General features: G+C 40.2%; 1 protein-coding gene across 2 annotated transcripts in view, besides 1 other annotated feature; it reads left to right on the plus strand.

Annotated features, from left to right (window-relative positions):
• Gprk2 (G protein-coupled receptor kinase 2) overlaps window positions 1-21,728 on the plus strand; it is a 52,629-nt gene that overhangs the window by 1,476 nt on the left and 29,425 nt on the right. The window contains exon 2 of one of the 2 annotated variants that reach the window (NM_057519.4): window positions 3,634-3,681. The exons of the other annotated variant lie outside the window; for it this stretch is intronic. The gene's annotated coding sequence lies outside the window, so the exon portion shown is untranslated. The remainder of the gene's footprint in view (window positions 1-3,633; window positions 3,682-21,728) is intronic. 2 annotated transcript variants of the gene reach the window in all.
• Window positions 6,425-11,566: a mobile genetic element.

Here is a 21,728-nt window from a genome sequence, read left to right on the forward strand (position 1 = left end):
ACATCAGAGATGTGATGCACAGGAAAATTCCCCATAATTCATGAAACCTATTTCCAAAATTAACAGAAAACTATTTGCGGTACTCGAACTCAAAATCTGTATTTTTATAGCACGAACATTGGAAAAGAACGCAAACCAATTAGTGAAACCATTTTGAAATCACCATAAATCAGCGTGATTGCCTGGCAATAAATTCCCGTTTCCATTTGCAGCTGACAAATGCGAGTCGTTAAAAATAGTTTTTCCCCAAAAGCGTAACTTTCCCCCGCTTTTCAAGGGCGACCCTCGCAATGTCCCGATGTACTTTCCTTATCGCTTCTGCATTTCGAGTTCTTTTTTCTGTGGTACGTCATCGGCAGCCGGGTGTCTCTGATTGTTTGAGAATCGCCTCGCCGGCTGCATAATTAAGACGAGCTGGACGTTTAGCTGATAAACGTTTCCACTTTTCATCGGCGGATGGGAGTCAATGTGCCATTCACAGAAGACCTCTACTCTGGTACACAGATGGTGATTGTTAAAGTCCAAGATCTCTGATGTGTGACCCCATGGGGTGCCCTTTTCAACTGTCAGGTCGCAACTATTGTTTCCATGTTTCGAGGGCTTGCGTCACAGTTTATCGACTCGAGTTGCGAGCTGCGAGCTGTGAGTCCCGAGAACCCGCAACCCATTCCGACAGGATGACGTAGGCAATTGGCAGAAACATGTGTATCCTGGGTATCCTGGGCCCCGTGCAGACAACAATAAACCATCAGCGCCAACCCCATGGGCAAATAAAACCCAATCGAATATTATTATCAATGAGGGCAGGACCCAAACAACGAACGCCAGTTCGAGCGCGAAGGAGGGTTGGCCACATGCTGCTCTTCCCTTGGCAGGATATCATTGCCAGCACTTGGACCCAGCCCACTGAACTTCCCAATTCCAATTCCAATCCCGACCACGCCCACATGCCATCATCGTCGCCTTCTGCGCTAATTTGGCGCGACTTTGACACTTGTTAGCCAATATGTTTTTGGCTCGTGTTAATGGCCCAACGGGAATTGATATTAATTGCGCCGCACGCCCCTCACGCCGCCCGAACTGGGCGTGGTCGTCGGTCAATATTGTTGGTCTCTAGAAGAAAAAAAAAAACAACAGAAAACGAAAAACACAAATGGCCCGAAAATCAGCTTAAATCAATTTTTTGTGGTCGCCGCCTTTTGTTCACTTGCTGGTTTTTGGTCCAAAATCGGCTTACCAACTTCGGTGCCTGTTTTTCTTGTGACTTTGGGCTTTACAAAGAGGCTCTAAGGTTCCCTTCTCGTTCAATCTAATTAATCCTGCCTTCCTTGATTGAGAATATGGGATTTGCCTTGCCCTTAAGAAAACCAGATTTCCTCACCCTTTGGCAGCCAATGAAAACTGAAAGCGCTCCCAATGTTTCCATTTTTCCAGGCCCTGTGTTTTCCTTTCATGTGCCCTAATAAAACTAAATTCAATTAGAACTTGCAGTTCGAGTTCCTTGTGCGTGTGGGAAAAGTTGGAGTGAAATGTGAGAAAAGTTTTGCGGAATATGTCGGAAAAGTGAAAGAGGGATGGGTAGGATCAGTGGCAATGGGCGGATGGCACATGGAGGGCTCATTAGTTGCCAAACGAAATCTCCGGAGGGCATGCAAATTTAATCGAATCACTTCGAGTGAAAAGCCACTTAATGATGGTTCCTTTCCTTTTCATTTCTAATAGATGAAAAGGCATCTGCCTAATGGGTTTTGAAAACAAGCAGCGTGAAAGGTTCCTTCCTTTAGGTCCTACTAATATGAACATAACTTCCCACGGCACTGGAATTGATTCCTTATGATTCATCTCTTCCGTGCTCCTCATCGTTTCCAAGTGCCTAGCATCCGCCTGACACACCCACCTGCCCAGTCTGGCGTAGTTCGATAAGAAGAAACAGAAATGCCTGGTGGTAATCTACAAGACAGCAATGACAGGTGGGCTGATGGCCTTGGAGAAAAGGGAAGCCACCATGGCGTAATGACCTTGATAAACTTTCGTTTCAAAGAGCTTCCATCGCACTGTTCTTCCCGGGATATTTGGCTGGCGGCTGTGCCGTGTGTTCTATTTGCTCTTGTCTGCCGAGAAGCGTTTTACATTCACAACCGCCCCCGAAATAACCACTGCCCCTCCCCTCTTGGAAAACAACTCGCAAAGTACACAGAGCTAAAAAAGAAGTTTCCCTCGACATTTTTTTCAGGTCCCCTTCCTGTGCCCGAAATTGTTCGGCTTATGCCGCTTCGACGCTTTTGTTGTCTCTCTATTTTCAGTTTTGATTAAAGGCAAACCCTCGTCGGCCACGCCCGCCGCCCCATTCCACGTAGCTTTGACTGAGTATTATTACCACTTTGTCGCATCAACCTTTAAACTTTACCATTTAATGGGAAGCTGTGCTGGTCTTTTTCGTCCTCCATCTGGTTTTGTTTGCCGGCTTTTTGAGGGAGGTCCAGAAATTGGATTTTTCGGGGGCTCTGCCTCTGTCAACATAAAAATAGGATATCGTGATCCATCACCCACAGCAGAGAATTCAAAAAAATTATGCAAAGTGTCATTGAAACTTTGCAGCCCAAACAGTTGGAAGAAAAGGTAAATCGTTGTCGGCGTCCCATGCACTTAAAAACCAATCACAAAACCGAAGCAAAACCATAACGAAACAGCACAGTGCTGAGGAAAAGTGGCAACGCAACGTGGCCAACACCTTGACTGCGTCTCGGCCAAGTTTAGCGCCTTGGCAACAGCGACTTGGCCAAATGAAACGAAGAGGAAGGAGCAGGAGATAAATAAAATTCGCCAACGGTAGTCGAAGAGAGGGACACCCTTGTCAAAATAGTAATTCATTTAAGACATTTAAACGTATTTGAAGAGCAAAAATGCTATTGCCTTCTGGACCATCTAAATAGACTGACAAAAACGCTTTCGAATTGATTGATAAAAGTTTATAAAAGAACATTTGTTGAGCTGTTAACTGATTTTATTTATGCCATACAATATTTATACAGGATTTAAGCCGAATAGGAAGCAGCGTTCAGCGAGTTTGTGTAACCGGTTGCGTGCCCAAATTAAAATAAGATAATTTATATACAATTAAAGTAACATATGGGTTAAGGCCTTGAACTTTACCAAACCGGTTTTAACTGATTTTCGTAAATGTTGTGGTTAATTTTAAGCTGAAATATTGTGGCAGTGACTTCTCCCACCGCTACAAATCGATTATGACTAACCGGCCAAAGGGTATGGCCACATTTTTATGCAAAACCTGGACTGCAAACAGGATTTTTCGACTGAATCCAATGGAGCCCAATTCGAGGCAACGCCATACGTGTAGAATTCATTAACAATAATGCGAAGGGATGGTGTAGGGCTGTTGGAAGGGGGGCGGGGAGCGGTGGAAGAAATGCAATCAGCAATCAGAGGGCCCCAGAGATTCCGGGAATTTCTGCTTAAGCCTGATCCTGGGTGGTCTGCTGTGTCGCTGTTGGTATGGAAGTGGCCAGAATGAGTAAGTCTCGGCAATTTAAGTTTTAAAAACTTCTTCATATTAAGTAAAACTGTTTATTGTTGCATTTGGTAATTCGAATTATGTATCATTATATTTTTCAGTTGCCCAGCTATCAGCGAATCGGTCAATTTCATTTGGAGAAGCCAAAGGTGAGTTTACGATTCCCTCGAGCTCAAAGAATTTTATCTGGCCAATTGATAAGACACACTATTCACGTTTCGCCATAAATTATGTCATAGATAGAACCTATAAAAGCCAGCGACATATATAGAATCATTTGATTGACGAGCACGACGCTCATTCAAATGAATTGACATTCATTCAGCGACAGTCTGGTTGCAATTTTCCCCAAAGAAACTTCTAACTGGCAACGATTCAGCGAACTGCTAACGTTAAGTGTTTTCTGACGTCGGATGAGTTTGTTTTTTCAGTGGCCAATCGCATTTTTTATTGAATGTATCTGCCACGCGAACACAAATCATTTTTCATTCACTTTACAAGAGACTCGTTGTGCGAAAATGTTTTGGACTTAAAATTTTTTCTAGCCTTAGTCACTTAGTTTATTTGAAGTGCTTACCAGTTTAGCATGTGTTCTTGATAAGCAAAATTACCTGAGAACTCGAGCTACGCAAATACATTTAATTATAGGTGTGCATAACTGAGTGTACTTTTGATAAAGAGTTAAGATTGCTTCTAGTCGGCAGTATTCCATTGATAACACTTCGAATATGGATTGGATACGACAATTTTATGTTTAATTTGTGTTTGGAATGTTTTTGTGCGTAATACAGCAATCTTAGACAATATATAAATGGAAGTAAAGGCGTTATAAAAACATAAACAACCTGTATCGTCCACACTAAATGTAATGGTAATAAAATATAGATAACCCCATAAATGTCTTTTGTCGTCTGCTCTGTACGTGTTTTATGGCACCGAACGGTTGTTGGGATCCTTTCGAGTGTGCTGCATTTAAACTTGTTATTTATTGTTATAAATTTTTAAACATTTGTCCTCCCTGCTGACGACACATTTGCCGAGCTGGGTGCCTTTTGTTGCGACGTTGACATTTGCTGCAAACACAGGGGCACAACATTTGTTCTGTGCGACGACAAACGGCCTTTGTTGATTCTGGGGCTCACAACTTTTGCCTAGGTAATTTGCCAGCGACGCCCACGGATGGGGGCGTGGCAGCTGGGAAAGGCGATTAGCAACAAAATGCAAACTTGTTAGTAACATATTTTTTCCGAGTCGAGGGCGAAGCAAAAGTTTCTGTTGCACTTCAAATTTAGTTTGTTATTTTTTTTTTTTTTTGCACCACCCGTTCTCGGCGCTTCTGCTATTTTTCCATTGCACTTGTCAGCCAACTTTGTGGGGCACTCGAAGTGACAAAGAAAGTTTCCTGGCTCATGCCGGAGTATTCCCGAACTCGCAGCTGGCGCTTGCCATTGACCATTTACAATATATACCATACCCATACCCATACCTATTCCCATTTGGGCAACGTCCTGGGCCACAGGAACTGGAGACGTCATGACGAATTTTGCCTGGAATGTTTATGAGCTCATAAATTCTGACACAACACTGTCGGTCGTCAGATCCTCCTGCTACACTTTTTTCTTGTGTGTCTACCTGGGGGTTTGATTTTCCCGTCCCGTCTCCCCCTTTGTATTTTACGCTTCTGACAACTTTTGGCACATTTGTCGTACATCAAATTAGGAACAGAATGCCCGACGGCGCGAAATGATTGAGCATTTGCATTAAGCCGAATCAACACACAGGTTCCTACGGGCATGCCACAGAATCGTGAATCGTAAATCGTGGGGAATGTGGTGCCTCAAGGCTGCCAAAAGTGTCGACGAGTCGAATGCCCTGCAAATGCTTCCATAAATTATATAGGGGTGTGAGTTGGTTATTGATTTCAAATGAACAGAATTAAATGAGGTATCAAAACCGGCGTGGTGGCACATAAATCTCCAGAGACCAAGATATAATTCAAAAATCTTTTATAATCGGAAACCTGGCAACCTAGAGAATACCCCTCATTTAAGGGGGACACGTCATCAGTGTCCCTTGGTCAATTTGCAGGTATTTCGGTTAGCAGAACGCCAAGGAATACAAAGACTCGAGTGCTGCCACCATTAACGTGGGTGTGAGTGTTTAACGAAGAGTGGGCAAAACTTTGGTAAAATATTGACTCAGCTATACGAGTTCCATTTTTATTCGTTCGCCGACCGGAGTAAACAAACCATTTTCAAATTTATGCATATGCATGTCAACTCAACTCAGCTCAGCTCAGCGCGGCTAAACTCGACCAAGTGCCGCCTTTCCCGTCATTCGTCATCGCTGCCATCTGCACAAGTGCCAGCCAGCTTGGCTTTATTTTAGCCAGTTGCGCTTTTGGCCAGCGAGTGTCAAGGTTAAGTGGCGGGGTGTCCGGGGGTTTTTGATAGAGTTTCTTTTCTGTTTTATTAAAAATTATAACTTCAATTGTTATTTTACTAGCGGCTTATGCTATGCGATCTAGCCGAATTCTAGAGAATAATTGCTTTAACTAGAAAAGTCAGGCTTTAATATAGATCATTTAGGGGAAGTGCGTTAGTTTTCTTTGGTCCTCTGCATACCACCTATAATGCCAATGGCTATTTTCAGTCCCAACTGGGCATCGCAGATTGCCAGTTGTCCCTGTGCATTGCCGTCATCTGCTCTGTTGGCTTAGCTGTCGGCCTCGGCTGGGCCATTTGGCCAGGTCCGGTGACCTGACATTTACTTAACAGCCAAGCCGACTCAACTCTTCTTCAAACCGACTGACGGCTGGCCTCCTGGCCAACAGGTCAGAATTCGTGAGTCTCCTCGGGGCGGATTGATGTGCCGAAATGTTTAAATCATAATTGTTGTAATTTATAATTTATATTTCCTTTCTTAATAAATAAATAAATAGTCAAGTTTATGTTTGAGTTTTATGATTTATATTTTAAGTTATTTCAACTGCAACACCAGCACCACGACCTACTCACAGCAAAAACGTACAAGAAGGAAAGAAGGAATAAAAAGAGTGGTATTCTCTTACAATATGTTTTATGGCATAAAAGGTGTGGCCATTCATATCAAATATAAAGTAGTGTTGTTTAACGTTATTTTTGTAGGTTGAATAGTATATTCCAACACGCCCCCTCAAAAATAACGTCTATAATTAAAAACATAACAATAATATTCATTAGTAACTATCAAATGTGGGTGGTGTGCATTCTGGGAAGTGTTAACTGATCCAGCATTTGCTGCGAGGATACGGGGAAAACCCAGAAAAACCCGATCAGATCATTGTAACAAAATATGTTTACAGGAATTTAAATTTGAAAAATATATATAAAAAATTTCATTCAGCATTCGATTGGTCGTCTTGCAGCAAACCCAATTTGTCTCGTAACTCCACAAATCTCGCAGCAGGCAACGGTTTTGTAAATATGTCAGCCAGTTGATTCTCTGTAGGAATATACTCAAGACAAATCACATTATTCTGAACTTGCTCTCTGGCAAAATGATATTTAATATCAATATGTTTAGCTCGTTTATGACATGAGGGATTGTTTGCTATGCTAATACAGCCTTGATTGTCTTCGTAAATTTTAATGGGGTTTTCTAGTTTAATGTTAATACTAGTTAATAAAAATTTAAGCCATAGAGCTTCTCTCACGGCTTCAAATAGGGCCATATACTCAGCTTCAGTTGATGAGGCTGCTACTGAGTTCTGTCTCTTTGTATTCCAACAAATGAGATTAAAATCAAACATTTTGAATAAATACCCTGTTGTACTTTTTCTATCAATTTCACTACCAGCCCAATCAGAATCCACATAACCAATAATTTTATTTTCAAATGCCAAGTTCTTTTTAAAAATCAATTTCATATCGATAGTGCCCTTCAAATATCTAAGAACTCTTTTTAAGTTCTGCCATAATTCGGAGTTATTTTTGCTACTATATCTGCTCAAGATATTTACTGCAGTAGTTAAATCTGGGCGTGTACAAAGCATTATGTACATTAAACATCCTATGAGGCTACGGCATGGGGTATTGCAGTCTTCATCTGAATTAAGTAATTCATAATTCATTTTACTAGGTAAAGGAGTACTAACTGCATTACAATTTTCCATGTTAAATTTACTTAAAATTTTTTAACATATGCAGATTGGCTTAAATAGATTTTATCTTCCTGCATCTCTATCCTAATTCCAATAAAATGTTTTATTTCATTTAGGTCAGTCATCCTAAACTTTTCCATTAAATACCTTTTGAAGTTATTCATTCTTGTCATATCTCCTGTAGCTATAACCACATCATCTACATATAATAATACATATATGTTTTCATTGATGTTACCTTTGTCTAAAATATATATACAGCGATCAACTGAAGAGTTTACAAACTCACACTCTTTCAATGCTTGCTCAAATACTTCAAACCAGCATCTAGCCGCTTGCTTGAGTCCGTAAATTGCCTTATTCAATTTACACACATTGTCACTATTACACGATATACCTTGAGGAAGTCTCATATAAATTTCCTCTTTTAACGTGCCATTTAAGAAAGCTGTTTTTACATCCATTTGATGGACTTTCAAGTTATACTGTATTGCTAATGACAATATAAATCGGAAACTTGAAATTCTAGCTACAGGAGCAAATGTCTCTTCATAGTCTATTTGGTATTTTTGAGTGAATCCTCGTGCAACCAATCTAGCTTTGTATCTAATTGGATTTCCAAGTTCATTATATTTAACAGAAAATACCCATCTGCTATCTACAATATTTTTGTTTTCAGGCCTTTTTGTAATTGTCCAAGTATTATTAATTTTATGAGCATTTAACTCTGTATTGATGGCTTCTTCCCAAGAAGATTTATCATCCCTATATTGAATTTCATCAAATGAATTTGGGACATCGTTAAATATAGTGTGAGCATTTAGAACAACTTTATTTAGACTATTATCCTCTTCATTATAGGATATCTGAGGCTTAGTCTTTAATCTCTCACTTCTTCTATTAATAATTTCTATGCCATCATTTTTAGTTGGATTATCAATTCCAATTTCTTTTAAGTGCTCTGCTGTTTCACTTTCCCTACTCTCATTCGGGTTGCCTGATCCCTTACTTTCATTCAGGTGATCATCTCGCTTTCTTTTCTTACTCTCATTCAGAAAATATTTATTACTTTCCTTACTATCTTTCAGGAATTGTATGTTGTCGCATTCCTTACTCTCATTCGGGAATTCTGTTTGTATTATTTTCCTACTGTCATTCGGAAAATTTTTATTTTCACTTTCCTTACTATCTTTCAGGAATTGTATGTTGTCGCATTCCTTACTCTCATTCGGGAACTCTGTTTGTATTATTTTCCTACTGTCATTCGGAAAATTTTTATTTTCACTTTCCTTACTATCTTTCAGGAACACTGTTTCAAATTTAACAGCTCTAGAATTAACCATATTGGTTTCATCGACAACAACATCTCTTGCGACAATAAATTTTTCATTTACAGCATCCCACAACTTAAAACCATTGGGTTCATAGCCCACAAAAATACTTTTAAATGATTTATCATCAAACTTTCCTTGTTTGTTTTTAATATGCACATAAACAGTTGCACCAAACACTCTCAAATGTTTTAAGTATGGCTTCTTATTGTGCCACATCTCATATGGGGTCTTTGAACTATCAACAAGTGCTTTGCTAGGAATTCTGTTGATTAAATAAGTAGCAGTTAATACTGCTTCGCCCCAAAAGCTTTTATCTAGCTTTGCACCACTAACCATGGTTCGAGCTTTTTCCGTAATGGTTCTTATCATTCTCTCAGAAACACCATTTAACTGAGGTGTATGTGGCATTGTTAAGTGATAAGAAATTCCTTTCTTAACACAAAATTGTCTCATCTCATTTGACAAGTATTCTCTACCATTGTCAATGTATAAGTACACAACCTTTAAATTAAAATGAGCTTCACTCTTGGCTACAAAATCTTGAAACATGCTAAACACATCAGATTTATATTTAATTAAATAAGTTACACAATAATGTGTAAACTGATCAACAAAGATCACAAAATAATTTTTATCATCTAAAGTAACTGGATTAATAGGCCCACAGACATCTGAGTGTACTACAAAAAGTGGTCTTTTAATATGGGTCTTATCTTTCAATTGTTTAAAAGGAAGTCTTGCCTGTTTACCATTTAAACAGGGTTCACAAATTTCACATGATAACTCTAAGTTGTTTAGAAGACTTTGATCACTAAACATATTCTTTCGTTTTATTTCTAATAATTTGCCATTGCTTATATGGCCAAACCTCTCATGCCATAAACGAAAATTATTTTTATGCTTAGCATTTATAGAATATGCTTGAAAATTGATCACAGGTACATTGTTTAACATACCTGAATTTTTTACAACCATTAACCCATTTTTCGAAATGGTTACACCGCTTTTGTCAAATTCGATCGACATTCCTGCCTCTTGGAGACGCTTTACGGACATCAAATTACCAGCAGCTTCCTTACAAAAGAGTACATCCTCCAGTGTAATCTCATGGTCATTCCGTAGTCGGACAATACCACGCTTAGTGGCATAAATAAATTCGCCTTGCTTGGCCACTGCAATCTTAAGTGGAGGCACAACCTCCACACTGTCGGTATACAGCGACTCATCATTTATAAGATGGTCACTAGCACCAGAATCAAGGACAAACCCGCAGTTGTCCATCACTGAAGTATTATTCACTTCTTTTACCATAAACGCAATGCCGTGTGATGTTGCAGTTTGAACTTGTTTTTCATTTTCTTTATTTTTATTATTTAATATTCTTTTATAATGGAAACAATCTTTTTTAATGTGGCCTTCTCTGCCACAGTGGTGACACTTGACTTTATACTTTGAATTTCCTTTGAATATTTTCTTTGGTTTAGTTACCCGATTTTTAAACAAATTATTTTTATAAGTGTTATTATTGTTGTGCACGATCGCGTTCATAACTTTCTTGCTTGTATCGTTGTGGTCATTTTTAATTTTAATTTCTTGATCCAGCAATCTATTTTTCACAAACGCCAATGTCAAATTTTCTTCAGATAATGTCTCTATCGCTGTAATAATTCCATCGTAACACGAAGGCAATGTGATCAGTAGATGAGAAATTTTATCCATCTCTTCTATTTTTGCACCAGCTGCCAACAATTCACTTATAAGTTCGTCAAAAATATGAAAATGGCTTAATAGTGACATCTCACTCGATAGCTTCAGAGAAAGCAAACGTTTTCGCAGCGCCAGTTGCGACGCCAAACTTTTTCGTTCATAAACGGCGTCCAAATTCTCAAGAATCTGACGCGCCGTAATGTCGCTTGTTGCGAAATTTAAAAACGAGTCGCTTAGGTACTCTATTATTGTACTTTTTGCACAACGCTCTGCCTTTTTCCAGGAGTCATCTACCTCGTTAGGCATTAAACCATCAACTACTTTAAGCACATCTTGCTCGGCTAAAAGAGCCCTAATTCTAAATTTCCAAATCGCGTACTTCTCGCCATCAAACGGCTTAATATTACGTTTAGCCTTGTCCATTTTTCACTCAAATTCTGAGAAGGAAATAATTTCATAAGAATGTGAAAAAAAAGCTATTTCACAAGAATGTGAAAAAATGCTATTTCACAATTTATTTTCACAATCTTTAATTCACAATTTAATTGTTTATTAGGCATGGACTGGGCCCATAACCTGTTGTAATTTATAATTTATATTTCCTTTCTTAATAAATAAATAAATAGTCAAGTTTATGTTTGAGTTTTATGATTTATATTTTAAGTTATTTCAACTGCAACACCAGCACCACGACCTACTCACAGCAAAAACGTACAAGAAGGAAAGAAGGAATAAAAAGAGTGGTATTCTCTTACAATATGTTTTATGGCATAAAAGGTGTGGCCATTCATATCAAATATAAAGTAGTGTTGTTTAACGTTATTTTTGTAGGTTGAATAGTATATTCCAACAATAATTAAAAGCATTTATTAGCTTGTGTAACACTTAATGCGGCAGGAAAAGAGATCAAAGAAGTGGACTGTTTTTATAGTTTTAAATACCTCAACCTTGAAGCGCATTGATTTTGGAGGAGACAACATCGGGACATCGACGAGGACCTTGGTGTCATTAGGGAACATTGAAATGGAAATTTCGATATCGTGCTGATGGAGAATCGCTTTACGTGCTCCCAATGCATTTATGATGGCATGCAACACAAAATAAAAAACAAAAAAAACAAATGCTTGTTGTTGTTTCGCTGATTGATAAATGTAAAACTTGAAAAACAAAAGGCAGAGGGCGATCGATTTCCGATTTGTTTGGCTTTCGATTAGGAGGAGACGGAGTTTTATACAAATCGGACGTGGCTTTTTTGGCTTTTTGTATCAGCTGCAATTGCGACACGAGGTCTGTGTGCTGTGCTCATGTATGTAGATCCAAACGACTTGGCCGGCGAACGGTCATTCATAAAACCGCAGCAATGGCCAACGACAAGCTTTTTACGCAATCGGCAGCCTTGTGCCAAAAAATAATACTAGTAATAATGCGCAAAAATAATAATAATAAATAAGTAGAAACAAGCGCTGCGGGCGGGCGGAGATACATCGCTGAATTGAAAATAAAATGCCTCAAGTTTCCATTAAAATCGCATGCACTTTGTGTTGAAAAATCAATTAAAAGCGCCGGCCGTCGCTAGCAATTAATGCAAATGGCCAGAAATAAAACTAAATTAAGAGCTCTGCGAACTCGAATGAAATGTAAACATGCAGCGGATTCCGATTCGGATTCGGCATACAAAACTGCGGCAGTAATAAAATATTATTTAAGAATATTTAAAGCGGGCGCTCCTAATATTTGCACATGATAAATGTATTTCTGGAAAATGGAACAAATGCACAAGCTATTTGTATTTGTGCAGCCAGCAAATGCAAATAGTCGACTGCAGATGAAAATCTCAATCATTTAAATCAATAAATTAAAATTGGCAACGGAAAACCAGCCGAATGGTGGTCGAATATTCGGAAAATTGTGAGTTTGAGTGATTGGAGCTTTCAGTTGTCTAATATTCAATATACAACGTGTTTCGCTGCTGCACGGAAAGTAGGGCGAAATGTGTGGAAATAAATTGAATGATTCCGACTTTCAGCACATATTGTATGTGTGTATGTTTTTTGAAATCGAAGGACTCTAAAGATTTATGCTATGCATAACTGCCATAGTTGAATGGTTGTTGTTCGGAGACAAGTATCGCTTGGAAAGTCCAAGAATATTGAAACACTCACGTGGGAGCTTGGAAAAAAAAAACTTGTTTCTGACAAGGCGGCGCTTGGACTTGCTTAGACACTTCGGAATGGAATGATTAAATGAATGTTTATGCAGCGATGTGGTGAATGCTGTCGATTCGAAATGACGTCACTGTGACGTCAAGCACAAACCGCTTTTATTTTATTTATTTTTTGTTCGCCGTTCCTCCTTGAATTAATAGCAGGTGGTGGGGGCAAAACGGGGCCGGCGGCAAATGCCAAATTAAAACATGTACACAATGTCAATAATACATCGTCATAGTATTCAAATGAAGTTTGACAGACACACACAGAATGGCAGAAAGAGTAGACACAGGTGGCCTTATTTTATTCACTCCTATTCAGCCCAGTGGTAGGAGCCAAGTTGCGGACTTGGTCAAAGCAAAGCGCGAGCCTTGGCCATTATTGCTACCATGTGTATGTGGGTGGGTTGGCCATTGGAGCCGCCCGCCATCGCCGTATTTATATCTGTCTGTCTGGCCAAAGCAAATAATCAAATAATTTGTCAGGTTCAAGACCAGATGATCAGCTTGATTTGCGGGCTAAATGGGGAAAAGGGGATTGTATTAAAAAAGCAATTTATTTCCATTCTTCAGCTTGCTGCTGGAAATAATATTATGAAAAACCTGGCTTGGCATGCTAATAAATTATAAATCCTTTTTCACACTCAGCGCTGAACTAAAAATAATAGCCTAATGTCGTAAAAATATTTATTTAAATAACCAATTATTCATAGCAGCTCGCTCGTCGTCCAGCAACAACGTTTTCAATTACATTTGCCAATGGTTATAATTAAAACAGCAGCGAATTATTTATTGCGCCCATTATTTTTTGGTTTGCTGCGGTTTACACGGCCGTGTTTACGTTTTAATGTAATTACGCTCATTATTATGTAATAGAAAACAAGTCGGCTGAGAAAATCACAACGCAAAGGCGATTTCGCAAGCGGACCACGGCGGTTGGAACGGAGCCCCCCATATCATTATCATCATCATCCGCATCATCATCATCATCATTATCATCATCATCATCATCATCATCAGCATCGGGGGATCTGTCGCCGCCGTTGTTGTTTCGTTTTTAGTTGTTTCCCAACTCATCCAAGGTCTCCCATTAGAATAAAGAATACAGAATCGCTGAGCCTCTGCCGCTGCCCCGCCCCCCCAGGCCGCTCCGCCCCAATCCGCATGAATGGAAGGCTTGACGCGAAGTCGTCTGGAATGTATGGCAGCTATCACGAATGAATGGAACTGTTCAAAGCGGCAACAATAACAATAAGCATATACAAATTCCAGTGCCATATTGCGGCGATCAAATGAGGCGAGCGAACAGTCAGCGTCATGCGTGTATGGCTGTCAAGACCATAAATATTTACGCAGATCGAGATCGAGATCGTGAAGGGAGATATGGAGCAGGAGCGAATGGTTCGGGTCAGTACGCTAAGTTAGACCAAATTAGAGAACCAATAAACTTCTTTTATAGCTCAGCGTTTTTATGACATCTTTCTGAATTCAGAGGAAAAGAATGGCCAAAATGTTCTTAATTCTCGTGATTATACTAATACTAAAATCTGATTGCTCGAAAAGGTTAATAAATCAATTTGTCTGCGATTCGTTATCAGTGGGCTTGTTGGCCCAGTTTTTCGCATGCGCAGTCCTTGATCCACATAACACCTTCAGATAAATGCGCCTTCGAAAGTGATTCATCAGAAGTCACACCTTCATCCGCCATCCGCGATTCGCACACCCACTCCGTCGGAAATCTGTGCATATCTACATGGATTGGATATTTGACTTTGACTGCCTATGGCCCAATTGCGTTTGTCGTGCTTCGATAATTTTCGCACCATGCAAATTGGGGAGCTAGTTTATTGCGATTTCAAATGATTGCTTTTTGCTTTTGTCTTCCCTCTACTCCTGCTATTTGTCTTACTCTTTGCGCTGACACTTTGTTGCCGCGCACTTCTAATTGTATTTTTCAATAGGACAATCGCGAGTGACTCAACGCCCAGTGCAATCACAAAAGAACGAAATTGTCACATGATTATCATATGATGTGGCTATACACGTCTGCGATTTTCATGGGGGTTATACAAGTCAATCGCTGATTGCTCGCACCTAATGAGCTTCCATCCATTCCAGCTTCCTTTGGCTTTCCGCTTTTGTTTTTCATGAAAAGCTGGATAAGGCAAGGCCAATGACTTTTCCTTCAAGGCGTCACTGGAATATTTAAGTTGCAACTCCCACCGAAAAAGCGGAAAAAATTCAGCTCAGGAACAGTTTGATGTCCTGTTTCTGGTTACTGGTCCGGGTTCGGGTCCTTAGCCCTTTCTGGCAACTTATCCTGACTTGTGTTTGCCAGGCTGTCGCTCCCTCGACTCCGACTGCCTTTGGTTTTCGCTGCTTTCGCTTCTTTTGTGCTGCATACAAAAGATTTGGCTCGCCCGTTGTTGTTTCCTTATTTTTATGCACTGGGTATTTGCAGGGTATGCCAGCGGGATTTGAGCCCGAAGATCTTGAGCTCAAAAGGTTCCTGCAGAGCACTCAAAATCCACTTGCGGGGCATTCGCTATTCGCATAACCCCACGCTTTTAATTTATTCGAATTTTTTCCCCCATTTTGTGTTTATTTGCAAGAATTCTCCCTTATTTTCCAGCTAGGGTGCAGACGAACGATATGTATGTATGAGTATGATTTTGGGAGGGTGTTTACACACTCGCCATTGAAATGCAGCCAAGCATCTCTGGAGCTGCGAAGCTTCCGCTGCATAAATATTACGCTACTCATGTGCATTCAGCATTCTGTGCAATTTATTTCATTTTACTGCCAACTGCCAGCTCGAACTTCAGCTTCAACTTCAACTTCAGCTTCTGCTCAAATTTTAATTCTCGGCGAGATTTTTCGACGAACATTTCATACCTTACTTGTCTCGGCTCACTTGGTAAGCCGGACATGGAGTGGTCTTCTCTGTTTGCTGATTAGCAGCTGGCAGACATATGCCCCGCCATTCCCAGCCCGAATGCATTTCGACCCTCTTATGCTGTTGGCCAAGTTAGAAAGTTGCCCAATCCTGATTTTGTCATTGGTCGAAAGTTTGTTACCGAACTTTAATTGCAGCTAATTGTTGTGTTGACAAAACAAAACTTCTAATGAATGAGGAATTCTCAAAAGGAGGAATATGGCAATAGCCCCCCCATAGAGTGAAATCCCTTTTAGGAAGTTTCAAAGCTGCTAGTACTTGTTCTATTTGTGTTTAAAGACTTAAAGATTTAAATAGAAACCATTTTCGTGCAATTGTTTTGCATGAGTAGTGGTTGCAATTGTGGCTGGTAAAACCACCAGTATCATACTTTTTAAGTACGAAAATCATTAGAAACTTTGCAATACACATACATTCCTCTTCCTTCCTAATTGTATTGATTTTCAAAGGGGCGTTTGGTCATTCTCTTTAACCAGATTTATGCACTAACGTTAGCCCCTGGCCAATTATGGCTCCTGCCCTCCGATGACCTCGACTTCTGGGCGTGGCAGTGCATGGTGCGATGCTAATAAGGAGTGCAACAAAGTTGGCCAAAATGGCGTCAATTGGGTGCAGGGAACATGGCCGTTGGCATAGTCCCAAACCAATTTATCCAGGCCATTAGTCGATGCTGTAATTTCTGCTTGGAATTTGCCAAATGCTAATTAGCTTAGTGTCACCGCAAATAATTCAAGCGAAAATTCATTACTAAACTAAATAGTTAAGATTTATGCGCACAACAATTTTTGTGGGTTGTTTGAATTGTGAATGAGCTGGCTATTATAAATGTATTTGTTATCTTTAAGTTATTACGCTACTCCTGAAAATTCCCTGCTGTTTAGTTTGTGATTTTTTGGGTTTTTTCACGAAAACAATTCAGAAATTTATTTGTTTGACGTATGGTGGGGTTATCTGATAATTTGTGTCGCATTTAAAATTCGAATTCCAAGAAAGAACTACGTATGTGTATAGTCATATAGCCGCCCCTCCGGTCATTTTGTTATGTGTGGTTGAGAATTTAGTTTTCATGTGGCATGTGGCACAGCTCGGGGGGGAACTGAAAAAAAGTGAAAACAAAAAGTCGCCTAATTGAGTTTGACCAGTTATCTGTTCGCACTAACTGGGTAAAAAACTATTGTAGTAAGTTTGTAGAGGTAAGGGTCGGGTCCTACGAAGAAACACTGTCATTCGAAAATGTAGAATAACGGAAAATAATTGGGCGGAGATAAATGAAAATATATACTTGGGAAAGTGTGGGTCAAGAAAAGTCAAAGCGAGTCGAATCTAGTCGAGTCGAGTCGATTTCAGTCAAGTTGTGTGGCCATTTCGGTGGCCGCACAGTTTCGCAGAATTAAATCCAGTTGGCTCGTAAACCTTGAGCGCTGTAACCCAACAAATCCTCACGCTGCTTTGGCTTAAATCGTCTGAGAAAGGGTTTATGGTCATGACATTTTATGAACTCAATGTAGGAGGCAACGAAACCGAAATGAAACGAGCGAACGCAACCTTCTCGGCTGTAATCTACATAATATTGCAAACAAGTATTTGCCCCGCACACATTTGTGCAGGAATTGTTATTGTGATTGCCTGGCCAAAAGCGTTTCGTAATAAGCTATCTGGTAGCTGGACTTTCCCTGCTCCTGATTGCTGTTAACATGTCGTAGAGTTTTCCCAGAAATTCGTTTTCTACTTGGCCTGCAGGCGAGCGAGGGTCATGGGTTTTCCCCAAACACCGCCCTGCTTTTGTTCTGTTGATTAGGGCCACGTACATTTCAATTAAAATGTCGCCCCCAGCGCCAGAAATTAGAGAAAATCCGGTCTTGACAGTCGGATATTATGGGAGTGTCCATCCGATCAGAGTGCTGAATCACATTTGATGTGGGATGAAAGTTGCACAGGTTTGCGTCCATCAACTATGTAAGCTGCAGTGTAGCTTCAGGCAATGAGTAAAATGTAAGTTTAATTAATTTAATGTCAATTGAAAACTTATACAGGTTAATTTAATTGGTTGGGTAATATACCTTTAAATTGACCGCCGTTCGATGTAGCTCACCACACTTCTGAAGTACCCGTCTCGGGTGTTAGGGTATGCTTTATTATTCCTTTTAGTATCTGCGATATGCCCCCACTCCAGAGTTTCCACTTATTTTTCATGGTGTTTACCCTGATGCCTTCCGCCCATCATTCCCGCCTTTCGTCCTGTCCTGTTTGTGTGCGCGACTGCGACTTTCGCTCATGAATAGTTAAATCCGCCTGCCACCTCGCCCCAAAGCTGCTAACCATTTCCCTGCAGCTTTCCAAGGCGTTCTCGTTCCCGGGGCTGCTTTCCATTTTTGCCATTTTTTATTAATGAAATCTCATGGCTCAATGAAGCGTAAACTCCCCTAAGCCAAGTTCAAGTGTCCTAGAAAGAGGCCAAGAAAGAGGCCAGCTCAAGCGGTAATGGGCCAGCTCAAGAGCCGGCCAAACGTGTTTTCTTGTCGGTCATCAGCTTCAGCTTCAGCTTCGGTTTCAGTTCGGTTTTTTTTATTGATTATGGTCTAGTTTGTGTTCTTGTTTGTTTGTTTGTTTTTGACTTGACCAGGATCTGTCAGCCGCTTGATTGCCTCTCGCATTCATAATCCCCGCCCATTAATAAGTCCCGCAAAGTGGCCCTGTTAGCAATCAGTGAGCGCCAAAATCAATTTATCTAAGAGCTAATCAAAGCCGGTCGGTCTGCCAATCCTTTCGACCGGCAATTAAAGCGAGACGGGGTGCAAATTAACTGGGACCACCGACCAGCCTGCCCGGCATCAAATAGATTGAATAACTCTGTGTCCATCGCAGCCCGAGGGTTGTTGCTCCTGTCCGTACGACTGCCTGTATTGCCCATTTATTTGATGCAAACATCCACAGACTGATGTTCGGGCGCTGCTGTTAACCGCAGACGCATTTTTCCAGCTACCAACTACCATCGAAATACATCGAAAATGAAAATCCTGCTCCTGCTCTTGGTTTTCCTCATCTGCCTGCCCAAAGGCGAATGCTTGCGATGTTTGCTGGCTTTGCGGTTCCATCGAGATTCAGCTGCTCCGACAGCCAGTCGACTTCATTATGGTAGTGCTCTATTCAATTACGTAGGTGAGCGAACAGAAATGCGGCAGGATGTCTGGTGGTAGCTGGATCTGGGTATCGGGGCCCATCATATTTTATGGGCGCCATAAAGCGCCAGCCAAAAGGTAGGGCTGCTTAAAGCCCAATTTATAACTTCGCCGATAAGAGAGTCGCACGCACATGGCATTTACTCGTGGCATCTCCGCCAGCGGTGGCTTGTAAATATTTAACTTGCAATTGCTGGAGCTCATATATCTTGGCAGGCTGTGAATCATTTACTCCGCGCTCGCTTTGAATACTTTGAATACTTAAGCCCGTCTCTTGCTGCCACTCTGCACTTCTCTGCGTACCATCGCTTTTTATCTATGACATTATTTATGCTTGGCATTCGGAGTCGCTTTGGGTGTTGGGGCACAGCGGCATTTTTAGTATAAGTCCTAGAAGCATTCATTAACCTAGAATAGCTAAGCTATGTGGTAGCACAAAGTCTTTTCGATTCTGTGGCATAAATATTCAATAAATATATGAAATTAAAAGATTAAATTTCCAAAGGTAAACTTTTTTTTTTAACTTAAGAGAATTGTTCTGCTTAGATCTCTTATTTTTCGCAAGACAATGAAATATTTGCAAGGTATCTAGAGGTCTAACCCTTTGAAATACCCAGCTTGATGTTTACCATTATTTTTATAGTCCTTTTAATTTTTCCCCCTTTTTGGGATGCAATAAATTTTAATGCCATCCATTGCTCCATTGCTCCAGTTCAGCCCCGAAGCATTGGCATTGATATTGGAGGCACAAAAGTAATTTAATGGATTTTTAATCTATTTCTTTACTGCCACTGATCAAAGGATGAGAGCAGGCGCCGAAAAAATATTAAAACTCGGGAATGAAAGGAAGAAAAATGTCGATGATGCGTGCTATGTGCATTGTGTTTTCACACAGTCTTGGGTTTCTCTCCAGGACCAAACATTTCATTAGCTTTCATTCGGATACTTTAATTGCCTGTCAATGCTGTTTTGTGGCAGCGCATAAATCGATTTTTAAGTAGCCAAGAAAAAATATGCTAATCGCACTCAGGGCAACATCTAAAGCCGTGGCGGAAAAGTGCTTCGAAAAGTCTATCAAAATGTTTTAGATGTGAAGAGGGAAAACGATGAGTTTCGCTCGCTTTGATGTTTGAGAAAGCACTGAGAAGGGGTAAAACTTCTTGTATTACTAGAGTAAAATTGGAGCAATCATAAAGTTTGAACTGCACTTTCTAGGAGAAAGTACTAAACATACAACACAATTTAATAACAGAGATAACTGAAAAATTTACTTGCATTTCCAGCTCACTTAGCAGCCTTATCCACAAAAATTCAATATAAAATAATAGTAGATTTCATAGACAAAATAAATGGATGTCAATGTCTGAAAGCAAATAAAGCACTGATAAACCATTGATTTGTTTCTGCCTTTATTTCTGTTGGCAGCTGATGAAACGCTCAAAAGTATGCTTTGGTATTGTGTCTATGGAAATTGCGTATACGCCCGTTGGCATTTAAGCCATTTTGATGAGTCGCTCAAATTCAAAGGCAGCGAATGTTGGCTGGGTATATTTTTCCATCATTTTCAATTAATATTTAGAAATAGGCGGGCAACCGCATTTCCTAGGTTGCCAGGTCTTATGTTATATTCATAAATCATTCTTACATAAATATTCGATGGGCCTCCTTGGAAATGTTGCATAAGTTTAAATACTTTTCGGCTTGGGCGGAGGCCCTTTCCGCACAAGTGTCCATGTTTGTGTTTGTATTTTGGGGCCTATTGAGGCATAAAATCCGAAGCTTCCCCTCCCCTTCCCGCCCAGCATCCGGCCTTTGTGAATTGTTATTGTTCCAGGGCGGCGGCAATATGTTTGCCTTATTTCACTTTGTGTTGACAGCAATGACCCACATGCATAAATCATAAGTTGTGCGCTTCCACACACTCGCAAACCCTTCAGAAAACAAACGAAGAAAATTTTCAAACGAAATTTAGCGATCTGCAATGAAAACACATTGTTTCTGGAAAAAAACACTTTTCGGAAAGTCTTTTTTTTTTTGCATTTATTTAGAAAGGCAAATCTAAAAAAATACTAATTGTTTTCTAAAAGCAATATATTTCAATGCAAAATCAACGAAATTCAATAAAGCACTTGCAAGCAAAATTTAACTTGCGCGAAACGATTTTATTATAAGTGTTTAAAGTAACCGTAGAAATAAAGTGCACAAGGCTTTTTAAAGGAATAATATACAATTTAAATGTGACAAAAGCCACTGTGGAAAAATGTTTGTTTTGCGGGACATTTTCGTGTCACATATATTCTAATCAAATTACAAGGGGCGCTTTGCCACGCCCAGAACTTGTGGAACGCGAGACCTTGTTGTGAACAAAATTCAAATGAAATTTATTAAAGCGCAAATTAGCAAAGAGGGAGTCCGGGGAGCCAAGCGGTGACAGCGTTTGGGGAAATCAAAAACGGAAACATGAATAAAGGACGAAAAAGCATTCTCTTCACTCTTCACATCCGCACACACGCACGCACCCTTACACACACCCACACCCTTACACACACCCACACACACACACACGGAGTATGCACCATATGTGCGGGGGTCCTCTTTGCATATGCATATCTGAGTGAAGGGGCAAATTATGCATGCAAACAGGTCGAAGCAGTCGGGGCAGGACATCCAGAC

Source organism: Drosophila melanogaster, chromosome 3R (assembly GCF_000001215.4).
Source record: "Drosophila melanogaster chromosome 3R".
NCBI classification, from domain to species: domain Eukaryota; kingdom Metazoa; phylum Arthropoda; class Insecta; order Diptera; family Drosophilidae; genus Drosophila; species Drosophila melanogaster.